The sequence below is a fragment of the Homarus americanus genome, unplaced genomic scaffold, assembly GCF_018991925.1.
Source record: "Homarus americanus isolate GMGI-L3 unplaced genomic scaffold, GMGI_Hamer_2.0 scaffold33776, whole genome shotgun sequence".
NCBI lineage: Eukaryota > Metazoa > Arthropoda > Malacostraca > Decapoda > Nephropidae > Homarus > Homarus americanus.
In genome coordinates this window covers 5,165-15,695 of record NW_024754607.1, presented here as the reverse complement: position 1 = coordinate 15,695, position 10,531 = coordinate 5,165, and the positions used below count along the sequence as shown (strand labels likewise).

The 10,531-nt window shown below is 43.5% G+C and overlaps 1 non-coding gene across 1 annotated transcript; it reads left to right on the top strand.

The window, feature by feature from the left end:
- Window positions 1–6,787: 6,787 nt before the first annotated feature.
- On the top strand, window positions 6,788–6,861 carry Trnan-guu. Its single transcript has one exon. It is a non-coding gene; the product is annotated as a tRNA-Asn (tRNA).
- The last annotated feature ends 3,670 nt before the right edge of the window (window positions 6,862–10,531 follow it).

Sequence of the window (10,531 nt, the reverse complement as noted above, 5' to 3'; positions counted from 1 at the left end):
GGGGTGGTGGACAGATAAAGAAAGAAGAAGAAGAAGAAGAAGAAGAGAAGAAGAAGAAGAGAAGAAGAAGAAGAAGAAGAAGAAGAAGAAAGAATATCAAGGAAAATACAGACATAAGGACGAAGAAGGAGGAGGAACCGAAAGAGGGACAAGAAGGAAGGGAGGAGGAGGGAGGAGGAGGAGGAGGAGGAGGAGGAGGAGGAGATGAGGGACAAGAGAAGGAAGAAAGGAGGAGGAGAAAGGAAGGAGGAGGAGGAGGGAGGAGGAGGAGGAGGAGGAGGAGGAGGAGGAGGAGGAGGAGGAGGAGGAGGAGGAGGAGGAGGAGGAGGAGGAGGAGGAGGAGGTGGGAGGAGGAGGGAGGAGGAGGAGGAGGAGGAGGAGGAGGAGGAGTGTTGTTACACAGGAGGGGCAAGGGACCCAGAGCGTCAGCTCTCCCGCTCCTGCAGGAGACACCGTAGATCACAGTTACGAAAGACACTTCAAGGGCCGTTGCTACCTGCACCCACGCTTGCAACAACGGCAACAGTGACAGTGTAAGCAGAACCAGAACAGTGACAGCGTAAGCAGGAGAACAACAGTGACAGTGTCAGGCAACACAGTGACAGTGTAAACAGGAGCAACAACAGTAACAACACCTTCTTCCTCCTCCTCCTCCTCCTCCTCCTCCTCCTCCTCTCCTGTGAATATACCATCAAAACTGAAATTCAAGCGAGAATTGCAATTTAACTCTGGGAGGAGGGAGGAGGAAGAGGGGAGGAGGAGGAGGGAGGGATGAGGGAGGAGGAGGAGGAGGAGGAGGAGGAGGAGGAGGAGGAGGGAGGAGGGAGGAGGAGGAGGAGTACTGACAGTTTATACTTAAAATATTACCTCTTCTTGTGTATAAACCCCTCCTCCCCCTCTTCCTCCTCTCCCACCACTTCTTCCTCCACCTCCTCCACCACCTCCTCCTCCACTTCCTTATCCTAATTTACTCTTCAAATCCCACTTGTCTCTCACACACACACACACACACACACACACACACGAGCGCGCACGCACACACACGCGCACACACTGAGTTACACATTAAGAGGTCATGTGCCTCACTGAACTCAACGTAGCTTCCGTGTGTTAAAAAGTTTCACAGTTAGTCACCACCAGCTTATTTTTGGCCCCTATTCCTTCGCTTACGGCTCCTATTCTTTCGTTTTTGGCTCCTATTCCTTGTGTATGGCCCTTATTCCTTCGTTCATGGCCTCTATTCCTTCGTTTTTGGCCCCTATTCCTTGTTTATGGCCCCTATTCCTTCGTTCATGGCCCCTATTCCTTCGTTCATGGCCCCTATTCCTTCGTTCATGGCCCCTATTCTTTCGTTTATGGCTCCTATTCCTTGTGTATGGCCCTTATTCCTTGTTTATGGCCCCTATTCCTTCGTTTACGGCCCCTATTCCTTTGCTTGCGTGTTTTGGCACCCATTCCATCGTTTTCTGGCACCTCTTCCTTCATATCTTAAGCTTAGGCCCTATTCCTATTCCAGAAGGCCAGATATACCCTATACCCCCACCAGAAGGCCAGGTCGTCCCCCTAACCCCAGGAGGTTTGTGTCCACCAGCGGATCAGACAACATTCATCACCGTCTAGTCACCAGGGCAAAGCTTATACACGAATCCAGACTAAGAGAGTTTCACGATACGACCTTAAATGTGATAGAATGATAGAATGTTGATAGAATGTTGATAGAATGTTGAGATAGACGATTGATAGGAGCTGGATGGCTGTTGGTGGATGAGACAAAACTAATGAATAATAATAATAAGAATAGAATAGAATAGAATAGAATAGAATAGAATAGAATAGAATAGAATAATAAAGTATTATAAATAGATGTAGAAAAAGAAGATTGAGACAATGTGAACAGATAAAACACTGTTCATAAGAGAAGGAGAGACAAAAAAATTAACGAATAATAATAAAGATAGAGAAAGAGAATAATCCGAAGTAATACAGACAGAGAGAAGAGATAAGGAATAAACAGTAAAGAAAGAAAAAGACTAACTAATGTATAATAAACAAGAGGAAAAAAAATAAAAGGTGAAAACTACGTAAATGACGAAAAAGAATAATTAAAAAAAATAATAAATAGTAATTAGAATATTGTGTAGTGGTTAAGACATAAGTTAAAGGGAAAATAAAAGAGTAAAATCAATAAACTAAAATTTTTAAAATATTTCAAGAAAGACACACAAATAAAAGAGGGTAGAGGGAGTAGTAATAATAATAATAATAATAATAATAATAATAATAATAATAATAATAATGATGATGATAATAAGAAATGAAAAAGAAAAATCATTATAAAATCACAAATAAATTAATAGAAAAATAAATAATGACAAATAAATAAAAAAAACTAACGAAATTAGAATAATCTTGAGCTAGGAAGAGTCAGTCTAGCAACACCTTCTAACTTTCTGAAATTCCTTTATATTTTCGTGACCTCCTGTGACCTCCTGTGACCTTAGACACAAGGGTACACGGACTCAACGCTCGGAAGTACTGTACGCACCGTGGCAGCAGAAACTTCCAAAATCCACCTTGTTGTTGTTTAACAGAGACAGTCAAACACGTCCTAACAACTCATAAGAACCATCGTATGTAATTTTGAGACTCTAATTCCTCATTAAAGGTTCAATGACCATTAGATTCTCCTCCTCTATCACACCACAACGCAGTGATCCTCCTTAAAACACATTAGAGGGTTTACTCATAACTGAACCCCCTTCCCTCCCTAGCGTCGTAAATACCTGCCAATAATTCCCCACACCATATACTTTCACAATTTTTTTTTTGTGAGTCATTTTTACTATGTACAGTAAAGTAAGGCCAGCAGGTGGTATCACTTCCTGGCCTTATCATTCAGCAGCTAGTGAGTTATTCTGCCACTGACAGGACATGGACTACCTTGACAGGATACTTGACCACCTGACAGAAGATACTTCACCACCTTGACAGGATACTTGACCACACCTTGACAGGATATCACCTCACACTACAGGATATTTTGAATTACCTTGGACAGGATACTTCACCACCTTTTAACAGGATACTTTCACCCTCACCTGACAGGATATTTCACCACCTTGACAGGATATTGCACCACCTTGACAGGATATTTCTACCACCTTTTAACAGGATAGATTTTAATTCACCTTTTGACAGGATATTTCACCACCTTTGACAGGATATCACCCTTGACAGAAGGACTACCACCTTGACAGGATACTTGACCACCTTGACAGGATACTTCACCACTTATGATACTTCACCACTGACAGGATTTCACCCCTTGACAGGATACTGCACCACCTTGAAGAGAGATTTCACCACCTTACAGGATACTTCTACCACTTGACAGGATACTTCACCACCTTTGATACTTCACCACCCAAAAAGTTGTCCCACGACTTTCGTCTCAAACCCGAGTTAGCTACCTAATTATTGTTAAAGGTACAACAAGGTAATCAACACTAAAAGCCGCCTGGAATAGAACCCGAGGCTCTTTTCTACCGGGACGAATGCTTAACCACCAAGCAAACGGAGTCACTTTCATCACTTACCCCTACGAGAAATAACAGATATATAAATAACACGACATTACATAACCCGACAACACGAAATTGATGATAACATACTGTAAGCCTGAATTACACATAACCCGACAACACGAAATTGATGATAACATACTGTAAGCCTGAATTACATAACAAAATAACTAGGTAAAAATAACGAAAATAACACACTTTTGTCCTGAATACCACAACAATAACATAACAACATATAACATAACATAACATATAACATAACATAACAACATATAACATAACATAGCAACATATAACATAACATAACAACATAACATATAAATAACACCTATGAAACACCATTAAGGATTCTCGGTTGCCCCCACCGATATACTCAAGAGCAAGGAGGGAGGAGGGGGAGGGAGGGAGGGGGGGAGGGGAGGGGAGGGGAGGGGGATGGGGGGGAGGAGGGATGAAGGTAGGGGGACGGGGTTGATTACAGGAGGAGATTGATTTCTCTCTCTCTCTCTCTCTCTCTCTCTTTCACCTACAAAGAAGAGGAAAAAGGAGGAAGAGGAAGGGGTGGAAAAGGAGAGGACCATTTGAGGGAGGGGGGACCTGTTCAGAAAGGTAAGAGGAGAGAGGGGAATGAGGGGACGAGGAGAGGGAAATGAGGGCAAGGGGTCAGCCTTTCCAATTATAGTCAGAGCACGTGAGAGAGAGAGAGAGAGAGAGAGGGGGGGGGAGGGTAAGTGAGAGGGAGGGTAAGAGGGGAAAAGGTGGGGATGAGGAAGGGGAGAGGGGTGTCACCAAGAGATTTATATTAATACTCAGTAAGCCTAAATGTGAGAGGACGGAGGAGTGGGGTATTGTAGGGGAGGCGGAGAGGGAGGCAAAGGAGAGGGAGGAGGAGGAGAGAGGGGTGGTCAAGCCTAAATACAGAGGACATGAGAGTCAATGTGAGAGGGAGGGAGGGGGAGGGAAAGAGGCATAAGGAGGGGCACGGGATGGGCGAGAAGGGGAGGAAAGGGTAGGGGCCAAGGGGAGGAGGGAGGAGGTGGAGGAGAGGGATGGGCAGAGGAGCAAGGGAGGGAAGAGGGGGGCAGACCTGCATACTGGAGTGGGGGAAAGTGGACTGGGTCACCTCGCCTGGCCAAAGCACACGTCACACACCCCTGGTCATCGACTGTGCCAGGGCCATATCAGGGCGGGAGAGAGAGAGAGAGAGAGAGAGAAAGAGAGGATGAGTGAAGGTTAGAGAGAAGGTAGAGGGAAGGAGAGAATGACAGAGGGAGATAAAGTAAGAGAGAGAATGAGTAGAGGATAAGACGGAGAAATAAGACAAAGAAAACACGAGAGAAAGTGTGAGAAATGGAGTAACGTAAATGGAAGGAAGAGGAAAGGGGAGAGGAGGAAGAATGAAAGAGAAATAGAAGGAGAAGGAGGAGGAGGAGGAGGAGGGAATGAATGAGACACAAAAGAGGGTCGGTGAGAGGATGAGGAGACGATGGTGAGTGAGAGACAACCTAACCTAACCTTCTCTCACTCTCTCCCTCACACACTCTCACAACCTCTCCTCCCTCTCACTCTCTCCCTCACACACTCTCACAACCTCTCCTCCCTCTCACTCTCTCCCTCACACACTCTCACAACCTCTCCTCCCTCTCACTCTCTCCCTCACACACTCTCACAACCTCTCCTCCCTCTCACTCTCTCCTTCACACACTCTCACAACCTCTCCTCCCTCTCACTCTCTCACAATAGTACAGTATGTGAACCGAGAGAAAAAAGAGAAAATGAGAGAGAGAGAGAGAGAGAGAGAGAGAGAGAGAGAGAGAGAGAGAGAGAGAGAGAGAGAGAGAGAGAGAGAGAGAGAGAGAGAGAGACACACACACACACGCCCCTGGACTGGTGCCGTGTGTGTGTGGTACAAGAGGGGGGGCCGAGTTGTTCTACATAGTACGCTTTCTACCTCTCACACACTTCCTAATGACAACTCATGACAACACACCGGGAGGAGCCTAATTATTATTAACACTCCCCCAGTGGACAGACGGAGGATGGACGGGTGGATGGACGGGGGAGGGGGGGAGGGGGGGAACAAGGAAAAGTTATATTGAGATAGATACATAGATGGATATAGGATGAGAGAGAGAGAGAGAGAGCAACACCTGAGCACAGTAAACTCGACCCTGGACGATGTGGGCGGCAGCAAGCATCGTATTAAAGCAGATGATCACCACACACACACACTACTGGGGTCAACAAAGGTTAAATATTACCGATGACTCCGACGTAGAATTGTACTCATATAACGTGTATGAAACGCTGATTTACCTCCCTGGTTGACTTAAACTACAAATACTGTACATAATCACTAACATAACTTTAAAGGCTTCAAGTTATCATACCCAATAGTTTAACCCAGTCTCCTTTGTTCCGCAGACAAAGTTAACACACGATATCTTTGTAAGTGTAACCCTAGATAACTACTGTACATGATAGTTATGGTATATAGGTTATAGTATTTCCGCACTAACCTGGCCCACAAGCCACGCCCCTTTTTCTATACTAATAGCTGATTGGTTCATAGAAAATTCTAACTATATATGTTCATAATTGGTAAGCAGATCTGTTAATATTTAAAGGAATGTTAAATATATTGACTATCAAAATGCATAATATTACCAGGGCATTAGTATTACAGAGAGGATGTTAGAAAATTTTAAATATTTATCATGAAAGGTCCTATATAAATACACGCTTATACGGGCAGTCCGGGGGGAGGTAAAATGCTCAGGGGAACCAATCAGCTATTGACGAGGGGTGGGGCTTACGGGGCAGGTTAGCGTAGAAAGGGTATAGGTTAGGTTAGGTTTCCGAAATTTCGAGCCTAACCTATTATAACCCAACAAACTTAAACCTACCCTTACCTAACATATTTTAAAATAACCAAACCAAACCAAACCAAACCAAACCTAACCTAACCTAACCTAACCTAAACTTTCCGGTTCACTAGATGTCGGTTTCACTTGGTTACCGGTTCTACTTGTTGTGGTCCTCTACCGATGTTTGTTATAGTATTAGAAGATATCCAAAGAAAACTTCACACACACGGTACTTATTGAAGTGTGTGTGTGTGTGTGTGTGTGTGTGTGTATACCCGTCCGTGTGCATTTTATACCTCAGCAGGTAACAAGTACACTCAGGTCAACCCTTCTTTACAAGCCTCCGTGGCACAATTGGTTAGCGCGTTCGGCTGTTAACCGAAAGGTTGGTGGTTCGAGCCCACCCGGGGGCGACTGTTTTATTGAATAAACTGTTGACTATAATTTTTTTTTTTTTTTTTTTACGGGAATCAGCCCACCCAGGCACAGGTCACCGACCCACATCGGGGCCTGGGGGGCGAAAATGTAACAACAACAACAACAACAACAACAACAACAACAACAACAACAACAAACGAACAACAAGCAACAGCAAACGCAACAACAACAACAACAACAACAACAGCAACAACAACAACAGCAACAACAACCAACAACAACAACAACAAACAAGCAACGACAACAACTAAGCAAAGCAACAACACAACAACAACAACAACAACAACAACCAACAACCAATGACAAAACAGCAAACAACCACAAGCAAAGCAAGCAAGCAACAACAACAACAACAACAACAACAACCAACCAACAACGAAACAACAACAACAGCAACAGCAAAACCAGCAACAGCAAGCAAGCAACAAGCAACAACAACAGCAACCAACAACAAGCAACAAGCAAAGCAACAACAAGCAACAACAACAAGCAACAACAGCAACAACAACAACAACCCAACAACAACAACAGCAAGCAACAACAACAACAACAACAACAACAACAGCAACAACAAGCAACAAGCAACAGCAACAACAGCAGCAACAAGCACAACAGCAACAACTGCAAGCAACAACAGCAACAGCAACAACAACAGCAAGCAACAGCAACAAGCAACAGCAGCAGGCAGCAACAGCAATAACAAGCAGCAACAAGCAACAGACAAGCCCAGCAACAACAGCAAACTACAAGCGAAGCCAACAAGCAGCAAGCAACGAACTGACAGCAACAGCAAGCTACAGCGAGCAACAAGCAAGCAAACGAAGCAAACCAGCAACAACAACAGACAGCAACAACAACAACAGCAACAACAGCAACAGCAATCAGCAACAACAACAACAACAACAAGCAAGCAGCAACAACAACAAGCAAGCAACAGCAACAACAGCAATAATAATAGAACCATAAGAAATGAAAAAAAGATCAAACGTGAGAAACAATATATGTATGTTGTGTTGTCAATAGTAAGAGAAACAATTGAGACCCTGCAATTGTGTGTAAATGAGACGAAAAGTTAGATCAGCAACCTGGGACTTGGTCACAATTTTTCGTGATGCCATATGGCAGCAGGGTCTACCATACACAACACATTATGCTTCCAATATCTTCCCAGGTGGTAGTACCTCCCTGTTTGGTAGCTGCCTACTACCTACTACCTGTACCTAATACCTACTACCTGTAAAATAATGTCTTCATGACGTCTACAAGCTCCGGTAGGTTAGAGTAGATTGCTATGCTTTGGATAGGTCGGGTAAGTCAGGTCAGCAGAGACTGGTTTACTTAAGGTAGATTGTTAAAGCTTAGGTTGGGTTTGGTTAGTTACGTTAGGCTGGGCTAAGTTGGATAATAATCAACATGTGAAATAAGCTGGGGTACGAGTCCTCAGGTGATAGTTATTAAGTTGAGGTAATCTGTTCTCTATCATTATGGGAACCAACACTGTCTGTCAATATCTAATCAATGTAATATTTGTCAAAACTACTTGAAAACGGAAACAAAAATCGTATGGCGGTGTTTGTAAGTACACGATATAAACACAGCGCTGATGCCATATAGTGATCGCCTTATTTCTCGTAAGTCAAGCAAGAAAAACCAGATTCTTTTCTCAGAGTTGTGAGAGAAAACATGGCGCCGGATTCTCAAAAACATTGCAAGGTAGAATTTTCCCTCAACTGGACTGTGAGAACATCATCTGGTGAGTGTCATTATGAGTGTGATGTTTTTGTTGTGGGTTAAGTGGAGTCAGTTGGCTGTATTCTCACATCACCAGTTATGGATGACAATTGGACTTGTGATTTTCTTGGCACCTGGGTAGTGATTTCAGGACTACTTGACTACTACTGATTGATAATGGAAGTTATATGCATTACCTGAGAGAGAGAGAGAGAGAGAGCTTAACTCTATATTAACCATCACAATCGTCATATCAAGATTACTGATAAGAAAACATTCATATCCTACACACACACACACAGACAGACAGTACCGTAACACACACACACACAGACAGTACCGTACACACACACCCACACAGACAGACAGTACCGCACACACACACACACACACACATACAGACAGTACCGCACACACACACACACACGTCTGTGTGTACCGTACCTACACATCTTTGTTTTTACTTCTTTTTCTTTTGCAATTAAACTCATATGAAACTTCTTCTCTCATGTACTTATGTATTAGAGTAAGCCAAAACAGTCGCCCCGGGTGGAACTCGAACCACCAACCTTTCGGTTAACAGCCGAACGCGCTAACAATTGTGCCACGGAGGCTTGGTAATGATGAACAAGTTTTAGGAAGTGATCCAACATTCTTGATTTTATTTAAAAAAAGACTAACACAAGTATTCAGTTCCTCGCGGGTTGCAGCTACTTCATGATCTATCCAAACTGAATGTGTCATAACCAACGACATAACCGCAACCTACCCTGAGCTAACCTAACCTTAACCTAACCTACTAACTAACCCAACCGCAACCTACCTGAGCTAACCGAACCCAACTAAACCTGACCTTATCCAACATAACCATATCTTAAACTAACCGAATCCAAACTAACCCAACTCAATTTAAAACTGCTAACCCCCTAAGAGAGAAATCCCCTGACTACACGCACAGAAAGGAAGGGTGGTGGGAGTGGGGGCGTTCACGTTAGGCATCATGTACTGTACCATAACTTCAATGTTACAACTCTAATGATGTTGTTAGGTTATGAAACATTTGAGATTTATATTTGAATTTGTAAATGCTTTGCGTTGGGTATGGTGGTGGTGTCTGTTTGTTTGTTTGTTTTGTTCCCGTTATATACAATGCGTGCTGATGTAGGTGAGTGTATCCTTACGTCCGGCAGAGGGTTTGGTGACATGGTAAATGTTTCCATAACGTGTACACAAAGTTGGGGGGCGGGGATTTATTTTAGGTGTTAAAAGGAATGCCTAGGTGCACACTCCCATGATCACCTTAGTATACATTTAAAGATTCAGATTTCTAAGTTTCTTGATCATGAAGCTACAACACTGACTGACAATACACACACACACACACACACACACACACACACACACACACACACAGGGCAATTTTATTATTATAGATTGTTTCTGTCCTCCACTCTCTCACACCTCTCCTCACTCTCGCCTTTCACTTCCATAATTCCACATATGCCTTCACCCCACATCTACACCCTTAACTCACTCTTTCCCACCCCACACCCACACCTCTAACCCACTCTTCCACCAAAACACACCTCTCACCTCCACGACCCATCCCACACACCCACATCTTCACTCCACACCTCTCACCCCTTTCATCCACGTTCCCACATTTTTATTCACACCCCAGCCCACTCACTCTGACTCGGGTAACATAATAATAAACTATTAAATATATTCAATTAATGTTGCCACGAAAAGACTGAAAGTCATATATGGTTTCTTACTTATGTGATGAATCAAGGTTGGGGTTCAGGTTCTGTACGAAGACCTTCTCATATTTTTAATACATTAATTACCTTTCAGTTACAATCGATTGTTCAACCCACAGCAGAAGACTCGGCAATCATAGATCCTTCACTG